The following is a 19,473-nucleotide window of genomic DNA, read 5'->3' on the forward strand; positions in this document are numbered from 1 at the left end:
GCGACGTGGGGACAAGGATCGAAATGGGGTATCAGGTGCTGCCGCCGTCAGACCTTACAGCCCTAGGTCTACCACACCCCTGGACCTCAGGCATCAGGTCCGGACAGGATGGTTCCAGTCATCACTACAGCCCTTGATTCACATATTCATTCAACAAATAGTTTTTGAGCGCCTACTGTGTTACACGCGCTGTCGTAGTATCTCGAACACTGCAGCCAAGACAGGCAGCACTGCACTCCTCCGAGAGCTGAAATTCTGGAGGTGAATAATACGCAATAAGAAGTGAGCAAATTAGAGGAAGTCAGTTATCGACCTCATCTCCTACTACTCTGTGCTCCTTGCCATTGCCTAACCAGTTCTGTGCCTTAGGGTCTTTGCATTGGCTGTTCTCTCTGCAGGAAATGCTCTTTCCAACTCATCTGCATGTTTGACTGAAATGTCACCTTCTCAATGTCACCTGATCTGACCACCTCATTGAAAACTGCACTCCTTCCAGCCCCAATTTTCCCTACCCTGTTCTTTTACTCTCGTAGGACTTACTACTTTCCAATATATATACTATACGGCTTGTTTACTTGTGTGTTTATTGTCCCTCACCTGTCTCTCTCCCCCCAAACTCCACCAGAGGACAGAATTTTTGTTTATTTGGCCACCACACTGAAGAACTGGACGAAGTAGATGATCAATAATTACTTGTTGAACGAAGTAATGGATAAATAGTAATAAATGTGAAAAAATAAATAAAGTGAGGACAGGAGAGCAGAGCAGAAGCAGGGAGCTAACTTAGTAAGATGGTCAAGGCAGGCCTCTCCCATGAGTTAATTTGTACAATGAGAAGGTGCCAGCCACTGAAAAGCTGAGCAAAGACGTCCCACAAAGAGGGAAAGGCATGTGGAGACTGGCCAAGTTCTGAGTGTTTGATGGACAGAAAGGGCTCATGGGGCTGCAACAAGGCAGGTATGAGATGAGGTGAAAGAGATGAGGTAGAGGGCCCATAAACCTTGGGAAGGTCTAAGCCGGGAAATTTACTAATAATAGTGGAAGGGGATGAGCACTGCACTGGGAGTCAGCCAGGGCCTTCTGGGAAAGACTCGTCCTTATTTCATAGATTTGTTGACCTGACTACTTGACATTCCCAGGTATGAAATCACGGAGGGCCGGGCACATAGTGGGTGCACAATAAATGGTTATGGGACGAATGTCTGCCTGCACGCGCAAAGGAACTCGAGGCTGCCCGGAGCTCGGCAGAAGGGAAACAGTGGCCCTGGGATGCGCGTCCCGGCGAGACAGCCCCGGGCTGGGGCGGGGGCGCCCCGCAGGGCGGCCCTGGCGCCCGCCCCCCGCCCTGCGCGCGGGCCCGTCGCGGCCAGCCCGGCCGGCGGGAGCCGCCCGCGGGCGGCACTGGGCATGCTCAGACGGCGTCCAGGTCGCGCCGCGAGCGAGCGAGCTTCCGCGCCGCCCGCAAGTGAGACCTACCTGGGCGCCCCGCGCCCCCGGATGCTGCAGGTATGGCCCAGTGCGACCCAAGCGGGCCCCGGCAGGGCGCGGGGCGACCAGGGGCCCCGGGCGCGCTCAGTGCTGCCCCGCCCCCCACCCGTTCCCAGGCGCGCGGCGAACGCGCGGGCGGGCTGGCGGACTCGGCAACCCCGGGGTCCCGGCGCCACGTCGGGGCGGGGAGGGGGCGCCCACGCCGCACTCACCTGGCGGGGCCCGGGCGGGAGGGAGCAGGCCGGGCCGGGTGGGGCTCGCTCCTGGGCGGGCGCCGGGACGCGGCGGCGGCGGCGGTGGCGGGGCGTGGGCGTGCGCTCCAACCCGGGCTGGGGCGGACACGACCGGCGGAGCCCGCGCGGCTTGCGGCTCCGGGGGTCCCGGCGGCACTGCGACCCCTGCCCGGAGCGCCAAGGCGGGGCGCACAACCCGCGGGGAGCAAGCCAAGCCTGGCTGCCAGATCTTCTCGGCTCCTAAGGCGAATCCGCCTCTCGGCTTTCAAAGATGGCATTTTCTGGGCCTGGCACAAACTCCAGCGCCAATAAATCCTCCCCATTCCTCGGGCGACATGGAATGGTTTATCAGGTACCAGCGGTGAGGCAGCTGCAGTGGGGGAGTGTATGTGAGGGCCCAGCCCCCCGGAAATTCCCATTTTCTGCAACCTAAACTTACTGAGAAGTTGCGGTTGCCTTAAACATTTATGGGAAGTTGAGACAACTTGACACCTGGGTTGTCCGAGGTGGTGGAAAGAGCTTGTGACTTGGAAACTGGAGACCTCCGGTCAAGTTGGTCTCCCCCTTGGGCAGCTGGTGACCTTGAGCGAGTTGTTTAACCTCTCTGATCCTTAATTTCCACCCCTGCAAATAGCTAGTAATAATGCCCACCTCACTGGGTTGTTGGGTGTATTAAGTGAAATAAATTATGTGGAGGTGTTTGGCACTGTGCCCCGCACAAAGCAAGCAAGCAGTTGGCATGATGTGAATTTAATTCGTTTAGAGACCCTCATGGCTCCTGTTTCACCAGGAAATTAGAATTACTAAAGCATCTTTAGGGCCCAGTGGCAAAATGACAGACCCTTTCTTTGTGCCCTGGAGAAGGTCTACTGAAGACAAGAGCTTTGGAAAAACAATTTAGTCGAATTGTAATTGGAGAGCATCTTCTTTAAAAGCAGTTTTATACATTCAAAAACTCCAGAAGTTGGCAGTTTAGCTGTACTTACAAAAGAGCTGTTTTGAGAGATGATTTTGCGAGATGATCCATCCTGCAAAGTGTTTAAGCAGCTGATGCTTGAAAGTCAAGACTGGTTAGGAAGATTCCTGTTCCATAAGCTTCTAAACCCAACTTGTAGTGGTTATTTAGATCATGGTTTCTTAACCTGGTGGCTGGTGTCAGTTAAGTCTTTGTTGTGGTGCCCGTCATATACATTGTAGGATGTTGAGCAGCATACCTGGTCTCTACCCACTAGATTTCAGTAGCAATCCCTCTCGCTCAGTTATACCAACCAGGAATGCCTCCAGATATGGCCAGATATCCCCTGGGTGGGTGTGGGGGGCAAATACCCTGTCTCACCTTTTAGAACCACTCCTGCCTTCTCTCAGTAGCCTATTGAAGTTGTTTGAGAGTTTTATGTTTTTGCTATAATAACTAACCTCTGTATAGCCTCATAGAACGGCACAGAGTACAAACACGTACATCAAACTAATTTAATTTTTACAACTACCCTGTGAGGCTGGTGTTATTCCCATTTTACAGATGGGAAAATTGAGGCCTTGATAGCCTATTACACATTTTGTGGTATAGTTGAGATATAACTCAGGTCTTCCGGTTCCGTGGGCAGGTCTTTTGGTTCTGCATCAGACTGCCCTTTATTCTATGGAGACTTTTAAATAGATGCCTTTCTTGATAATTAAATCAAGATGTAAAGTAGATTAGAAGCTGGAAACTTTTCTGAGATTGACTAGTTGAACATTAACAACAGTAGGCTATTATCTGACAGAGAGTAGGTTGGTCTAGTTAAATATTCCAGTTTATAGTGAGCTCCATAAATCCCACGTACAGTTAATGGAATACCAATTTGCAGAGAATTAGAGTAGAATAAAACGTGCCTAATACTCTATGGATCCTGAGTTGTCTCTGGTGATTTGCCATCTCCTAAAACAGTCCTATATGCAAATTAGACATTAGCTGGGGAATGTAAAAGGTCAAGTTACTGTAGGCATTTCAGAGTGGCTGAGGCATTCTGTTCAGCCAGCCAGCATTTATTAATTAAGCTGCTTCTATTAGCAGATGTAGTGCTGGGGGTGGTGGATGCAAGGTTGACCAGCAGATCACAGCGAATCCAGTATGTTGGGGTGGAGTGGGACTTCTTTGTAAGGGGAGGGCAAGTCCTGGCCAGGTAAGACACATAGCAGAGTCAAATTCAGGATCGCACACTGCTTTATCACTTCTGTCTCAGAGCCCTGCTTTCTGCATTTTATCGTTGAGAAGTATCCTGGTAGCTTTTTAAACATTTATTTATTTATTTACTTATTTACTTTACTTACTTACTTACATGAGAAGAGGGAAAATAGACATCCTCGCATGTGCCCTGAAGAGGATCCACCCACCAACCCCCTTCTGGGGCCAATGCTCTGCCCATCTGAGGCCATGCTCACAGTCGAGCTATTTTTAGCACCTGAGGTGGAGGCTCTATGGAGCCATGCTCAGCTCCCGGGGTCATACACTTGAACCAGTCCAGCCATGGCTGTGGGAGGGAAAGAGAAAGAGGAGGGGGAGGGATGGAGAAGCAGATGATCACTTCTCCTATGTGCCCTGACTGGGAATTGAACCTGGGACACCCACACACGAGGCCTATGTTCTACCTTTGAGCCAACCAGCCATGGCCCCTGGTAGCTTTTAACTCAAGTGTCAGAAACTGGTCAGAGACAAATTGTATTCCTGAAAGAAGTTTGAGTTCCAAGCTGGTCATTGGTCTCACTTCATTGATTGTTCACTGTGAAGTGAGAGATTTCACATACATTGTTAAACTTCAGTGTCCTGCCTGTCCCCTTTTTTTGCAGATAAAGAAACTGTGCTAGCAAAGGTGGTATGGGTCCAGGGAACAAGAGGGATAAATTTTGGCCAGAGGGGCTCAGCTTTGGGGATTGGAGGGAACAGAAAGACAAGGCACCCTACCTCCTCAGCAGCCCTCAGGGTTTGTTGCAGGTTAGGAGGGGACCAGCAATTTGTGGTCCCTCCCTCTCTACCTGCCAGAGTACCTATTGATGATAATCCCAGTGTTCAACTTCCTTCCACCAGACAATGGTTCCTGGACAGCAGGGCCAGGCCCTCTCCATCTGTTCCCAAGGACTGGTGCAGCGGCTGGAATGCCTAAGGCACTCTGTACTTGTCCTGGCATTGACAGGCTGGTGGGGGCAGGGCCGCCTGCTGGTGTTCTTCCCAAACCTCAGCTTTTCTTACCAACTTCTAATAGACACAGGACAGGACCTGGGCAGTGTCCACACAGCTCTGGCCTGGGTCCCCGAGCCACGAGCCACGGCAGCCTCTGTTCTCACAGGTGTCTCCTTTCATCTGCCTGAAGGGGACGAAGGGGAGTGATTGGTAGGCGCCTGGTTGAAATCTGATCTGGTCATGGGTTCCAAACCAAGAGATCTTGCATCATATGGCTTCTGGTTGTGCCTCTTATGAAGACCAACCGTGAGCACAGGTTTAACAGCAAATTCAGCCGTTGAGTGAGTCTGCTGGATGGCAGGCAATAGGGTTACAGAAATGAATTCTGAATCCCTTTCTTGGAATGATTCATGATGGAGTTGGGAAGACTGTTGTGTGTATGTGTGTGTGTGTGTGTGTGTGTGTGTGTATCTATTATCTATCTATCTACTAATCTATCTGATAACTGCTTTAAAAGAGGATAAAGCCAGGCACAGTGAGACCAGTGGAGGCAGCCGCTCATTCTGATGGGGATCAGGAAACATCATAGGGAATAGCTGACATTTAAATTCAGCCCTGAAGGTAGAAAAAGATGTTATTCGGGGGACAGAACAACACATGCAAAGTCTCCTAGAGACCTGGTATTTCAGGAACAGTTACTCTTCCCCAGGTCCAACCTCTAAGCTTGGTTAATGCAGGACCCACCTCCTGTAGGTAGGGTACTCTTCCATCTCTGTGCAGAGGCCTGGACTCCTCAGCCCAGGGGTGAGTGCCCATTCTCCTAAGCTTGGTTAAAGCAGGACCCACCTCCTGGAGGTAGGGTACTCTCCCATCTCTGTGCAGGGGCCTGGGCTCTCTCAGCCCAGGGGTAAGTGCCCATTCTCCTAAGCTTGGTTAAAGCAGGACCCACCTCCTGTAGGTAGGGTACTCTCCCATCTCTGTGCAGGGGCCTGGGCTCTCTCAGCCCAGGAGTAAGTGCCCATTCTCCTAAGCTTGGTTAAAGCAGGACCCACCTCCTGTAGGTAGGGTACTCTCCCATCTCTGTGCAGGGGCCTGGGCTCTCTCAGCCCAGGGGTAAGTGCCCATTCTCCTAAGCTTGGTTAATGCAGGACCCACCTCCTGGAGGTAGGGTACTCTCCCATCTCTGTGCAGGGGCCTGGGCTCTCTCAGCCCAGGGGTAAGTGCCCATTCTCCTTTTCCTTCGATAGGAGTGATGCTTCTGGGTTGTCTTTGAAGGCTGAGCACCTTCTTCCCCTGTGGCTTCTGGTTTTAGTTATTCGGCACTGATACAGCACTTCCTGGCGCTGCCAGGCACTGTTCCTGAGTGCTTTCCAGATATTCACTCACTCATTTCATCTCCGTAGCAATCCTCCGACTGTGCTGCCCCCGCGGGTCGGTGCTGTAGAGCTCGCCTCCGTAGTCTGTGCCCCTCTGTGGAGGATGCTTTGGTCGTGGTTCGCTGTCTCCTGGCTAGTTTTGTCCTGCTGTGCAAAGAACAGCCCAGTCTGAGGGTTTGGTGGAGTGCTGACCGATGCACATTTTCACCCCTGACCCCATTTCCTTCAGGGGTCCTGCAGGGCTCCCTGACTACGTTTTTGGAACCAAAGATTGGGATCTGTAGTCCGAAAAAGAATGTTTTTGCTACTTTTTTTGTGCAAGAGGAGGCCTGGGAGGTGTTGTTTGGATACTGAGAGAGTGGAATTTTTGAGACATTTCAATGGTTTATATGGAAAGTTAGGACAGAGGATTTGAAATTGGGATAGTCCTGGAAAATTCAGGTCCTATGATTTACTGTAAGAATACACAAGCTTTTAGTAAATATTTAAGCAATGTGTATTTTGGAGTGAATTTTCTGTAGTGAGCCTGTTGGAGCCTCCAAAAGGGATCAACACTACCTTCTAGTCCCAGAGTCTTGCAAATTCCTGCGAGGCCCAGTTTGCAGGCAGGGGAGAAAACTGATCCTCAGAGGAAGGAAGTGGCTACTCAAAGGGCACATTGCTCATGAGGAGGACACTCAAGATTTGAACCCAAGACTTGCCCTAGACAAGTCATTTAACTGAAAAATGAGGATAGTAATAGAACCTGTGTCCCTTAAACTGGCCATTTTGAAGGAGCTAGTGACCACACACCCACTAAGGCAGAACTTGGAACAGGAAAGCGGTCCCGCCCATTGTGGTCAGGCCCCCCGACCCTCTGGACGAGCACTTTGTTAGGAGTTCAATGCTGAGAGTCACTGTGGGCGAGCCACGCCTCACGGCCAGGGCAGGGCTACAGGCCCTAGCTCTTAGCTCTAAAGGGGGCTTCCCAGGGGCAGACCCAGGGCCAGAAAGGGGCCATGGCTGTGTAGATGAAAAGCACTGGTCTGACTGTGGGAGTGGGGTGTGAAGACCTGACCCCTGTACCTCGCTTCCTTCAGGTGAGTCAGCCAGTGTAGACCTGAGGTTCGTAGTGACAGAGGCAGCCACCAGCTCTGGCATCCGTCCCTGACCCTGGGAGAGGGGATGATTATAGCCAGAACCCAGATCCTGCCCGCTGTGTTTCCCGCTTCCCTCCCCAAGCTGGTTATCAACTTTACAGGGCTGCTGTAGAAAACTAAGGGCCTGGAACCCTCCCCCCGCCCCCCAGTTATCTCAGGCTTGCGGGCTTCGCTCTGTCCTGATGCCGGTAAGTCCTGATGCCGGTAAACCCGCTCGCTGCTGGCGCTCCTGCCCCCACAGCTGTCTTCTTTCGCAGAGCTTTGCCCACTTGCAGTTTTGCAGTTAATTAGGGTAACTATTTGTATTATTACCTGTCTCCCCAGCTACACCGTGAAGTCTTTCTTTAAAAGATTTTTTTTTCTCTGAGACTTACTGTTTTTCTTTTAATTTTTTATTTTGACCTAATTCAGACATAGAGAAGTTCCAAGAATAGAACAAAGAGCTCCCATATGCCCTTCACCCAGATTGCCCCCATGGTACCGTTCTGTCACGTTTATTTTAGCCTTCTCTCTGGGTGTATATTTTTCCTAAATCACTTAAGGGTTAGTTATAGACTCTTCCTCCCACCTCCCTACCCCCAAATACGTCAGTGTCTTCTCTAAACAGGTTGACTTTCTCCCTGTAACTGCAGTACCGTTTTTAGAATCGAGACATCAGGACTGGTACTAGACCGTTCTCTAATCTGTAGATCTCATCTGGGCTGTGCCGGCTGTCTCGATAGTATTCTTTCTAGCAAAGAAAAGCCCAGATCTTGGGGTTGCACGTCTCTTTCGTCTCCTTGAAACTGGAACGCTTCCTCGGGCTTTCTTTGTCCTTGACGACCTTGACATTTTTGAATAGTCCAGGCCACTTATTTTGTTAGAATGCCCCTTAATTTGAGTCTGTTTGTTTCAGTTCACCATTGTTTCCCCGGTGCCACTGCAACGTCACATGCACTCAATAAATATTTGTGGAGTGAAGAGACCACAGGGTGGAAGGAGCAGGAAGGGAAAAAAGTCGGCAGGTTTCTGATTTCCTCCACACCCATACTCTTCCTCGCTGAAGGATGTTGTTATTCAGTTGTAATCATACTGGGTCTAGGTTCGAATCCTGCTGTTTTTATAACCAGCTCTCCCCCCAAAAGAAAGCTTTTCTTCAGGAATAGTGAGCCTGCTGTCCCTGCAGGTATCCAAGCAGACACTGGGCGACGGCTTGACAGGGTTGCTGGAGCGGAGTCTGGAACATCTGATGAGGGCAAGACTCGGCCCAGAGGTCCCTCCCAACGCTAAGCAGCGTTCTCTAACCGTGACTCTTCCTTTGGCAGGCTTAGGGGCCCAAAGGGTAGGGTGAGTAGCATTCATCCTCCAAACCAGAACATTTTGAGGATAAAAGGGTCGGCGATTAATGATGGCATCTAATCAGTTAGCCTCGGACTGGGACTACCCTAGGTGAACGAGGATGTGTGAACACCCTACCCAAATGTGACTTTGAGGTTGGAGGTCAGTGCAAGGGAGTGTGCCTGGCAAACCCCCTCGCAGCAGGAATCCTCCACCTGGATAAAGATAAAACAGATCCCTTTGGCATTGCCTCCAGGTCCATGCTCGTGGCTCTGGTCTCCCCTGTGGGCGCACTTCCCTTGGTATGCTTTGCTCCTGCCTCGGGACAATGAGAGCCTGAAATGTCACTTAGGTGTCCAGGCTGGATGGAGGAGGAGGGACAGGGTCTGTGGTAGAAGCACAAGGGGGACAAACAAGCCAGTTGAGCTTCTTACTGACAAAATTCTAATGGGATGTAGAGCCAGGGTGTGTGAGTAAGGTGGGGCGGGAGACCAGTCTCCCTAGACCTTATCTACCTTTTCCCCTGGTGCTTACCCTTACACCCTGTCCTCTCGCGCCAACACCCATGTCCCTCTCCCAGTCCTTGTTACGAGGTCAGAACCAAGTCGCTGGCCTTTGGCAGAGGCGGGGAAGCAGGTGTCATTGTGAACCCAGACACAAGAGGATGGCCACTAGATGACCGGTAGGTGCAGACAGGGACTTGGATGCGGAGAAGCCAGGCAGGAAACCAGCGTCTCGGAATCCCGGTAACCAGGTCAGTAGGGAGCCATTTATCAGGAAGCCTGGATTTGCCATGTTGAGTGCCCAGACTCTGGTCAGAGGCGGCGAGCACTGCGGTCCATGTTGTCTGGTACTTCCGCCAGCTTTGTGCCTTGCAAAAAATACAAAACCTGACTTCTGGGTTTAAAAAATATTATAGGGTGAAAGTGTGAAAGTATATTTTTGTGGGGCATCCCAGTCCTGTGCCCTTCATGAACACAGTCCAGTGCAGCCCAGTATTTTTATAACTCTAGGCATGGGTGGCTTTAATGGAAAAGCCAGTTAGGGAGGGAGAGCGCTAGTTCTTAGATACTTGCTAGCACTTACTGAACTTTGCAGAGGTTTTCTAGTTAACTGTTACACTGCGTTTTACTGCTTGAAAGTGTTCTTCTTCATCCTAAGTCTCAGCTACGTGAAAGCAGTTAGTTGAGGTCACTTACAGGACAGAGAGAACCCCACCGTGTCAGACCTGGCAGGGACCTCAGTAGAGCTTTTCCAGCTCCCTCTTTGTGCAGATGGGGAAATCGAGGCCTTGAAAAGGATGCGCAGCTCCGGGGCACACAGGTAGTCGCAGAGCAGGGACTGGTACCCACATCGCACAGTTTCAAGCCCCCGGTCTCAGGTGTGTTTCTCTAGATCTCATCTAAGGAAGTTTATTAGGGAGTGACGGAGTGACTAGTAACGCTCTTCCTGTCTAAGGCTGAATAATGGTCTCGTGAATGTATAGGCCACGTTCTGGTTATTCATTTATGTGTCCATGGACACTTGGCCTGCTTTCACCTTTTGACTGTTACAAACAGTGCTGCTATGAATGTAAGTGGAGAGAAAGACGATTTTGATGAAAGGGGTCTTGCAGCCTCGGGGGATATTTAGACGTTTGTGTAGCAGTGTCAGCTTTACCCCTGCCTCCTCCAGCCTCCAGCCATTCCCAGGCTCCCCGCTGGCCCCATAGTCAGCACCACTCTTGCTGTGATGGCCCGGGACCACTCCCTTGTCAAGATCAGCGGCCGGTTGCCCCTTCCTTGTGCCAGCGCCTCTGTGGTGCGGCTTCCCTCCTGCCTCCTCACCTGTCGTGGCTGTCTGTTCCCTTTATCCTCTGCTCTTCCCGTTCCTCTGGCTGTCTGTTCCCTTTATCCTCTGCTCTTCCCGTTCCTCTGGCTGTCTGTTCCCTTTATCCTCTGCTCTTCCCTTTCCTCTGGCTGTCTGTTCCCCTTATCCTCTGCTCTTCCCTTTCCTATTCCTTTCCTCAGGCTGTCTGTTCCCTTTATTCTCTGCTCTTCCCGTTCCTCTGGCTGTCTGTTCCCTTTATCCTCTGCTCTTCCCGTTCCTCTGGCTGTCTGTTCCCCTTATCCTCTGCTCTTCCCGTTCCTCTGGCTGTCTGTTCCCTTTATCCTCTGCTCTTCCCTTTCCTCAGGCTGTCTGTTTCCTTTATCCTCTGCTCTTCCCTTTCCTCAGGCTGTCTGTTCCCTTTATCCTCTGCTCTTCCCTTTCCTCAGGCTGTTTCCTTTATCCTCTGCTCTTCCCTTTCCTCAGGCTGTCTGTTCCCTTTATCCTCTGCTCTTCCCTTTCCTCAGGCTTTCCTCAGGTGTGGTCAGAGCCTCACAGGTCTGCATCTGCAGCCTGGTCGTCTGTGGGAAGTTCGGGTCCTATGTACATATATCACATCCAAACACCTCCCCCTGACCCACTACACATCCAAATCAGCTCAGCAACTTCTTCCTTAAAAACACCCTCTCCAGAAGTCTTCACTGTGCAGCCCCAGGGTCACGGGTCATGCTTCACTCACCCGCACACCTGCTCTGGGCAGATCTGCCTGAGAGACTCCCTTCCCACCCTGCTAACACTGGGTTTGTTCCTAAGCTCCTCCCATTTTTTTCCACTTTTGCTTTGTGTCCCCAACAGGCTCCTTGCATCTCTGCCTCCTTTACATTGCTACCAGAAAATGTCCCCTACAAAAGTACGTAAGATCACTTTATTCTCTGCAGGTTCCGTGTAACCTGGCTCCATCTGGTCTTGCCCCCACCCACTCCACCCCCGTCTCTGCCTGAACCCCCCCAACCATGTGCTCTCAGCCAGGACTTCCCTCGCTTTAGTGGTAAAGTGCGATTCTGATTCCAGGAGTCTAACAAGCCGTTGACATTGGGACTCTAGTCTACAGACCACATGTTGCTTAGCCAGACTCTAGATCTGTGTTTCACAAAGTTCTGCCAACCTATATTTAGTTTATAAATAATGTGAGAATTTTAAAACTTTGTGTTATGTTAAAAAGGTTTCTGTTTTATACAATGTTACTATAACTTTTTAATCATAGAAGCAGATTCGTTGTTACAGTGATTACTTGCCATTGAAAGACATTTTCTAAGACTAAGAAAGGCTTCAGCTTCTTACGAATTTCCAAATAGGTCCAGGTACACAAAGGTATGGGGGTGAGGGAGTCATGAGAATGTTTTCCTTGACTGGGGTTTGTACTCAGGGCTGGGGCTCACTCTGGGGACCTTCTCCAGGGCAGCGGTGTCTCTTACTCTGCTCCATCCCCAGAGCACAGCTGGGCCTCCTCAGGATGTTGGCCGAAGGGGAGGGTGAGCCTCCGGTCTCCCTCTAGGAGCCCAGTGTAGGGCCATGATTTGTGTGGACCGTGCCTCCGTCCTTTCTGGGGAAGGTGCTCCCAATGACGGGAGAGGAAGGGAAGGGTTCCTGACAGCTGGGCAATGCTGGGTCACAGGAGGCCCATTTAGTGACTGTTACTAAGGCTGTGCTATGGAGGTTTCCGGAAGTTGGGGTTTGGAGTGGGAGAGCAAAGAGACTCCATGGAGGGCAGGAGATGGAGCCCGGTATACCCGGGAGTGTCTGTCTGCATTTGCTGCACTGGGTGTCTATCTGCATTTGCTGCACTGGGTGTCTGTCTGCATTTACTGCACCCGAAGTGTCTATCTGCATTTGCTGCACCCGGAGTGTCTATCTGCATTTGCTGCCATGGGTGTCTATCTGCATTTGCTGCCATGGGTGTCTATCTGCATTTGCTGCACTGGGTGTCTATCTGCATTTGCTGCACCCGGAGTGTCTATCTGCATTTGCTGCACTGGGTGTCTATCTGCATTTGCTGCACTGGGTGTCTATCTGCATTTGCTGCACCCGGAGTGTCTATCTGCATTTGCTGCCATGGGTGTCTATCTGCATTTGCTGCACCGGTGTCTATCTGCATTTGCTGCACTGGGTGTCTATCTGCATTTGTTGCACTGGGAGGGTCAGAGAAGCAACTCCCCTGAGGTGACGGATCAGGTTTGTGGGGTTGAGGGGATGAGATGGATGTCAGGGAAGGATGTGGCCGCTTTTAACCAGCCTGATCTGAAAACTTAGTTACCTCCCTGCCCCTGCAGGTCTGAGCTCCTTAGTCTGTCAGGGCAGGGTTTCAGGGCCTGGCCTCTGCCTGCCTTCTGCCTGCCTTTCCCATTGTTCTCTCGTTTCCAGTTCAGCCGGTGGAGAGACGTTCCCCACACAAAATGCAGAAGTACTTCCTCTGCTCCCCACCTCCATACAGGTTCTCTCTGCAAGGCTGTGGTGCCCACTGTTGCAGGTTGTGAGCCTGGGCTCATCTCCGACCCCACCCCCATGAACTCCCTGACCCCAGCTGAGCTTCCTGAGTCTCGGTCTCGGTACCGCCGTACTCTGCACCACGTGTATATGTCAGCTTCACCGAGGGAGGGTCCGCAAGGCACGTGACAGTTACTCCGGGGGTGCTGGTTGTCAGTCACTGCCTGCCACCTGTCTCTCTGTAAGCTCGACGGAAGGACCATAGTGTGACACGTGTCCACAGCTGGAGCCAGAGGTCCCAGAGATGGGGAGAGCTGTGACTTTTATAAAAGTGCTGCCGTGGGCGGGTGGGGCTGAGGTGGTGGGGTCCTTGGGGTGCAAAGGTCAGGGGGGCTGAGGAGGAGGGAGTGAAGGCCTGAGGGAATTGATCTGGGGTACAGAGCGGAGCCTCTCAAACTTTAATATTTGAGATGAGTCAGATTCCATGGGTCCAGGGTGAGGCCTGAGACTCTGTATTTTTAATCAGCACCAGGATGATGCTGATGCCACCGGTCCAGAGACCCACTTTAAGTGGCATTGGTCCAGAACAAGATTTTTGCTGGAGAGGCGTGGAGAAGAGATTATAGAGCAAGTAACATAAACACAGCTCATAGCTCTATGGGGATACTTTGACATGGCAGGTGCACCCAAGTGTCCGGAGTCTGGCAGGGGAGATTGGAATCAGATTATGATGGTGTTGGATGGGGGTCAGTAGGGACCCCTGAAGGCTTTGGAATAAGCACTGGGTGATTGTATTTTGCTATTTGCTTCTCCATTCTCCAAGGCCTAGTTGTGCTGTTAGAATCCCCCTAGAGGCTGTGCCAGGGTGAGCTGTGGTCACACCCCAGACAAGGCCCCAGCGGCCAGTGGCACACACCTGTCTTCATAGCACAACACACTGAAAAGTGACTGTTCGTGCATCTCTCTGACAAGCCGTCGAGCTCCCAGGGGGCTGGGACCTGAGATAGCCTCTGAGCCCTGAACCCCGGCCCCTGCCGCGGAGCCTGGCTGCAGTGGGTGCAGTTAAATGCCTAAGGAGTCAGAGGGAGGGATGAATACGGGGTGCTCAGGAAGGAAGAATGTGTGAAGCCCTGTGACTAAGAGAGCGCTGAGAGCCAAGCTCTGAGTTGGGGTGCCTGGGAGGAGGTTGGTGTGGATGGCGGCAGGTGGTTTAAGGAGCCAGCAGGATCTCAGGTGAAATGCCAAGGAGGACCTCAGAAGGTGGACTGGAAACTCCGGAGGGGTGAGTGCTGGGGCTGGATTGGGTCCTTGGCCTTGAGGCTCGAGCATTGGGCCGTGAGTTCTCTGAAGGAGTGGATGGCTCACCAGGGGAGTGGGGATGAGAGTCAAGAAACCAGTGTGGTCTGAGATCCAAGGCAGAGCGGCTCTTCCCGAGCTGCTTTTAGAAGAGGACAGGTGCCCCGATGTGGACAGATTGAGGATAAGCAGTTCAGCTTCCCTGGGCTGGGCAGAACAAGCAGATTGGGGCTCGGGGCGGGGCAGCATCACAGCGGTTTTCACCCTTTTTATACTTGGGGACCCGTGAAAGTAGGAGAATTATTTTGGGAGCCACTAAGGCAGAAATCACCCTGAGTTGAAGCGAATTCTACTACAGTCATTGGTTCTATGATCTCTATACACAACTGGGCGGTTAAGTCTTTCGCGACTGGCATGAAACTCCTGGCGGACCGGCCCACGGACCGGCGGTTGGAAAACACCGAGCACACATCTGGTAGCACACTGAACCTCAACCTCAGAAGGGCCCTGTGAGGTTGGGACATCGGCTCCCTGAACCTCAGAAGCCCTGCGGGGTGGGGACCATTAGCTTACTGGCTTACTGAGCCCTGTGAGTTGGGGTCAACCTTATTTTCCTGAGGAGGAAGTGGAGTCTCAGAGAGGTACAGTAACTTGCCCACAGCCACAGAGCTGGGAAGTGCAGGAGTCAGGCCTGGACTGGGGTCTGTGGGCCAGGAGAGGGTCAGGTGGGGCATCCCAGCCCTGGAGCAGGTTCTGGAGATGTGGTGACAAGGTCAGCGCTGTGGCAGGGTTGGGAAGATTGCTGGGGTTGAGCGCTGGGAGGAAGCAGGGTCGTGTGAATGCAGGAACAGGCGGGGAGGCCGCAGAGTTGGAACAGAGGTGTTAGCAGTTACACACCCTGGGCACCAGTAAAGCATCAGGTGACAGCATTTTAAAAAGTTCTGTCAATTTGATTTTAACTCATAATTGCTTGTAGACCATTTAGAAAATTTAGAAAGGTGGAAAGGATAGGAAAACTAACATTTATATCTTTATGGATTTGTGAGTTCCCTTAAACATACGGTATAGGGATAGACACACTGTAGATGATAATTTTATAACCAGCCTTTTTTACTTAACTATTCTAATCATGCTCCATGTCATTATGAAGTCTTCTTGGACATCCTACAGAATGTGACTTGCTTAACTGGCACTCTCTAAGGTTGGAAATCTGCTTTTTTTGGTTGTAATTTTCTATGTTATAAATGTGTCTAGGAGGAACATCTTTGCAAATAAACCCGACGGTAAGTTCCTAGAAATGGAATCACTCAGTCAAACCACCTCCCAGCACTGTTGGAGTGATACGCTGTTAACAGCACAGACAAGAGCCTTCTTAAAGTGCCTGCGTGCATTAGCTATTTATTCATTTGTGTGCGCAGTTCCCAAGCATTTATTAAGTGCCTGTGGGGAGAGGCTCCATTCTCTGTGGCCAGGTCAGCAGAGTAGCAGCTGCCAGTACTTTGGGCCTAACTGAGATGTGTAGAGGTGTTTGATTACCCAGGATGTCCCCAGCTCAGGAGCCCGGGACAGCCTGTGGGCCTCTGCGGCTCCAGGGTCCAGGCGGCACTCCCCTGTGAGTTTGGAGCTGCCTGCCTCGCCCTCTGTCACACTTAGTGATAGGGTAAGTACTGAGGGTGGTGGCCCCCATCTTATCCTCCCAACCCATGCATTCCACCCGTACTTACTGAACACTTCCTATTCGCCAGGCACTGTTCCAGTTGCTAGGGATACGGCAGTTAAGTAATAAAAAGTCCTTGCCTTCAAGGAATTTCATTCTAGTGGGAGGTAAGGGCATAGGACTTGGGAGGAGGTGGGCAGCAAACAAATTTTTGATGTGTCCAGTGGTGGTAGATGCTAAGGAGAAAAATAGGGGAGGGGAGATGAGGAGTGATGGGGAGACCTCGCAGAGGGAGAATTGGGGCAGACTCGTGAAGAAAGTTGGGGGGAGAGCCAGGTGGAGGATGTCTGAGGGATGGGTCTTCCAGGTAGAGGAATAGGTGCGAACACCTGAGGTGGGACTGAGCTGTGTGCAACCCAGGGACAGGAAAAGGGACAGTGTGGCTGGAGCCGAGGGCACGGGTGAGGTGCTACGTGAGGAGGGCAGGGTAAGGTCTAGGACCCAGGGGTCATTTTTGTCGTTGTTGTTATGAGGTTTTGGAGCCAGAGGGCCACTCCTACCATTTGAAGGAATTCAGACTAATCTCATACCTTTTTGTTGCTGGTCTGCATTGGGTGGTCACTGAGGCCTGGGTTTGGTGGGGAAAGCCCTGGGTGTTGAAGCCCTGGATTTGGGAAGTCACTGCCCCACAGGGTCCTCCTCTGTGCAATGAGGAACTTGAAGTAGGAAGCTGGTAAGGACATGCTGAGCTTTTGAGGAGTGGGGCCCTCTGCCCTGTCATTAGTTAAGTATGCAAGTTAGATCTTGGGTCATTTTAGTTTAACTGATGGGAAAGTGTGAATGCAGATGTTGGATATATATGTAATTCTTAATATATTTAGCTTATAAACAAGTCTTTCAGCCATTTGTGGGTGGTCTTGTACCTGGGGGGTGGAGTTTATCCACTCAACCATCCATTTATCTCAGTTCATTATGGAGCACCTGCTGGGTAGGCACTGGGCTGGCTGCCTACACCATAGTGAGGATTTTTAAAAGACCCAGACACTGTCTTCATGAAGTTCATGATCTAGTGCAGTGATGCTAGCTAGCTCTGCCAGAGGATCATGGTGGGAAAGGGATCCTGGTCAGAAAAAAAACAGGGCAACCCCTACCTCACACCATATATAAAAACTTAACTCAAAATGGATCTATGACCTAAATATAAGCACTAAAACCATAAAAACCCTTATTAAAAAATAAACATAGGAGCCCTGCCCGGTTGGCTCAGCGGTAGAGCCTCGGCCTGGCGTGCAGGGGACCTGGGTTCGATTCCCGGCCAGGGCACATAGGAGAAGCGCCCATTTGCTTCTCCACCCCTCCCCCTCTCCTTCCTCTCTGTCTCTCTCTTCCCCTCCCGCAGCTGAGGCTCCATTGGAGCAAAGATGGCCCGGGCGCTGGGGATGGCTCCTTGGCCTCTGCCCCAGGCGCTAGAGTGGCTCTGGTCGCGGCAGAGCGATGCCCCGGAGGGGCAGAGCATCGCCCCCTGGTGGGCGTGCTGGGTGGATCCCGGTCGGGCGCATGCGGGAGTCTGTCTGACTGTCTCTCCCCGTTTCCAGCTTCAGAAAAATACAAAAAATAAATAAATAAACAAACAAACATAGGAGTAAATCTTCATGAGCCTTGTATTTAATAATGGTTTCCTGGATGTGACACGAAAAACATGAGCAACAAATAGACAAATTGGACTTCACCAAAATTTAAAAACACTTTTGTGCATCAAAGGACATTATCAAGAAAGTGAAAAGGCACCCTAGAGAATAGAGAAAATACTTGCAAATCATGTGTCTGTTAATGGTTTAACATTTAGAATATATAAAGAACTGTAACTCAACCAGCCAAGTTAAGAAGACCCAATTAAAAAATGGGTAGCGTTCTTGAATAGAAATTTCTTTGAAGCTAAGCCGGTGGCCAATAAGCACATGAAAAGATGCTCAAATCCCTAGTCGTTAGGGAAATGCAAATCAACAAATCAAACCCACAGTGATGCAGTCACTTCACACCAACTAGGATAGCTATCAAAAAAGGAAGATAAGTATTGGTGAAGATGTCGAGAAACTGGAACCCTCTCACATTGTTGGTGGGAGTATAAAATGATGCAGCTTCTGTAGAAAGTTTGATGGCTTCTCAAAAAGGCTTAACATAGAATCACCATATAATCCAGCGATTCTGGATATTCCCCCAGAATAACTGAAAATGGCTCAAGCAGATGCTCGTGCAGCAGTGTCCATTGCAGCACTAGTCACAGTAGCCAGGGGTGGAAAGAATCCAAGTGTCCAGCAAATGGGTAACAAAATTAGGCCTGCTCATACAATGGTATATTATTCATCCTTGAAATGGAATGAAGTTCTGACACATGCTACAATGTGGATGAACCTTGACAACGTTATGCAAAGTGAAATAAGCCAGAGACAAAAGGACAAATATTGCAATAATTCCACTTCTATGAAATATCTAGACTAGGCAAATTCATAGAGACAGGAAGTGGAGGTTGCCAGGGGCTGGGGGAGGAAGAGAATGAGGAGTTATTGCTTAATGGGTACAGAGTTTCTGTTTGGAGTGATAAAAAAGTTTTGGAAGTAGATAGTGGTGATGGTTGCACAACATGGTGAATTTAATTAAAGCCACTGAATTGTATACTTAAAAATGGTTAAAATGGCAAAACCTATGGTCTGTTTGATTTACCACGATGAAAAAGACCAGAGCAGGTCGTGCCCGTCTGGGAGGAGATAGACTTTGTTAGGGGCATCTGGGTTTGGGCTCTGCTCTGAGCCAGGTTGCCTCCGCCATGGTCCTTGCAGTCTTTAGCCAGCTTCTCTCTCCTGATGTGGGAATCAAATGAGATGACAGGCGTAGAGTGTCGTGGGTCAGGGGGGAGGCTCAGGAGATGCCTCCCCACCCCCTGTAATTTCATTCTTCCCAGTATAAAAAGATTATTCTGCCTGGTAGGAAAAACAGGAAACAGTAAGTCTGGTGGTTTTAGCCAAATCATCAGTTACCTGCTCATCTGTTTTGCCATTTTCCTCAGGCGGTGGTCTGGCCCCTTCTGTGGTGCTTGGGCTCTAAAGCAGGCCTCAGCTGGGCCTCACTTCGCTGACATTTGTGCCTGCCCTTGGTCACATGCTCCTTCTCTCTCTGGGTTTACTCTGGGTTCTTTTGGAAGTATAAGCCCTACTAATGAGAAGTCATCAAACACCTAGCCACGGCTATGATTCCACTGGGTAGAATATTGTAAAACTAGAACAGCAAATGCCGGTGAAGTGTTTGAACTGCCTGGACAAATGTTTGGTAGTGGGACAATGGGAAAGTGGGCTGTGTGAGGATAGAGACCTTACAAATACAACTTTAAAACACCCAAGGAAACAAGACAGTGCTGTTGGTTGGTTTTATCTGACCTGAGTGTATCCGAGGGTGCCCTCTCCTCCTTCCCCTCTAGGGTCAGTTACCTTATGGAGTCAGAACCCACCTGTGTTTGTGGAGGTGG

General features: G+C 50.7%; 1 protein-coding gene across 5 annotated transcripts in view; it reads left to right on the plus strand.

The window, feature by feature from the left end:
* Window positions 1–1,035: 1,035 nt before the first annotated feature.
* Window positions 1,036–19,473, plus strand: part of PTPN3 (protein tyrosine phosphatase non-receptor type 3) — a 111,924-nt gene continuing 93,486 nt past the window's right edge. The window contains exon 1 of one of the 5 annotated variants that reach the window (XM_066256564.1): window positions 1,036–1,139. The gene's annotated coding sequence lies outside the window, so the exon portion shown is untranslated. Of the gene's footprint in view, window positions 1,140–1,387; window positions 1,507–1,967; window positions 2,074–14,264; window positions 14,283–19,473 lie in introns of those variants that run through there. The other 4 variants (XM_066256560.1, XM_066256562.1, XM_066256565.1 and 1 more) reach the window with 4 other exon arrangements.

This window comes from Saccopteryx bilineata, chromosome 2 (genome assembly GCF_036850765.1).
Source record: "Saccopteryx bilineata isolate mSacBil1 chromosome 2, mSacBil1_pri_phased_curated, whole genome shotgun sequence".
Taxonomy (NCBI): domain Eukaryota; kingdom Metazoa; phylum Chordata; class Mammalia; order Chiroptera; family Emballonuridae; genus Saccopteryx; species Saccopteryx bilineata.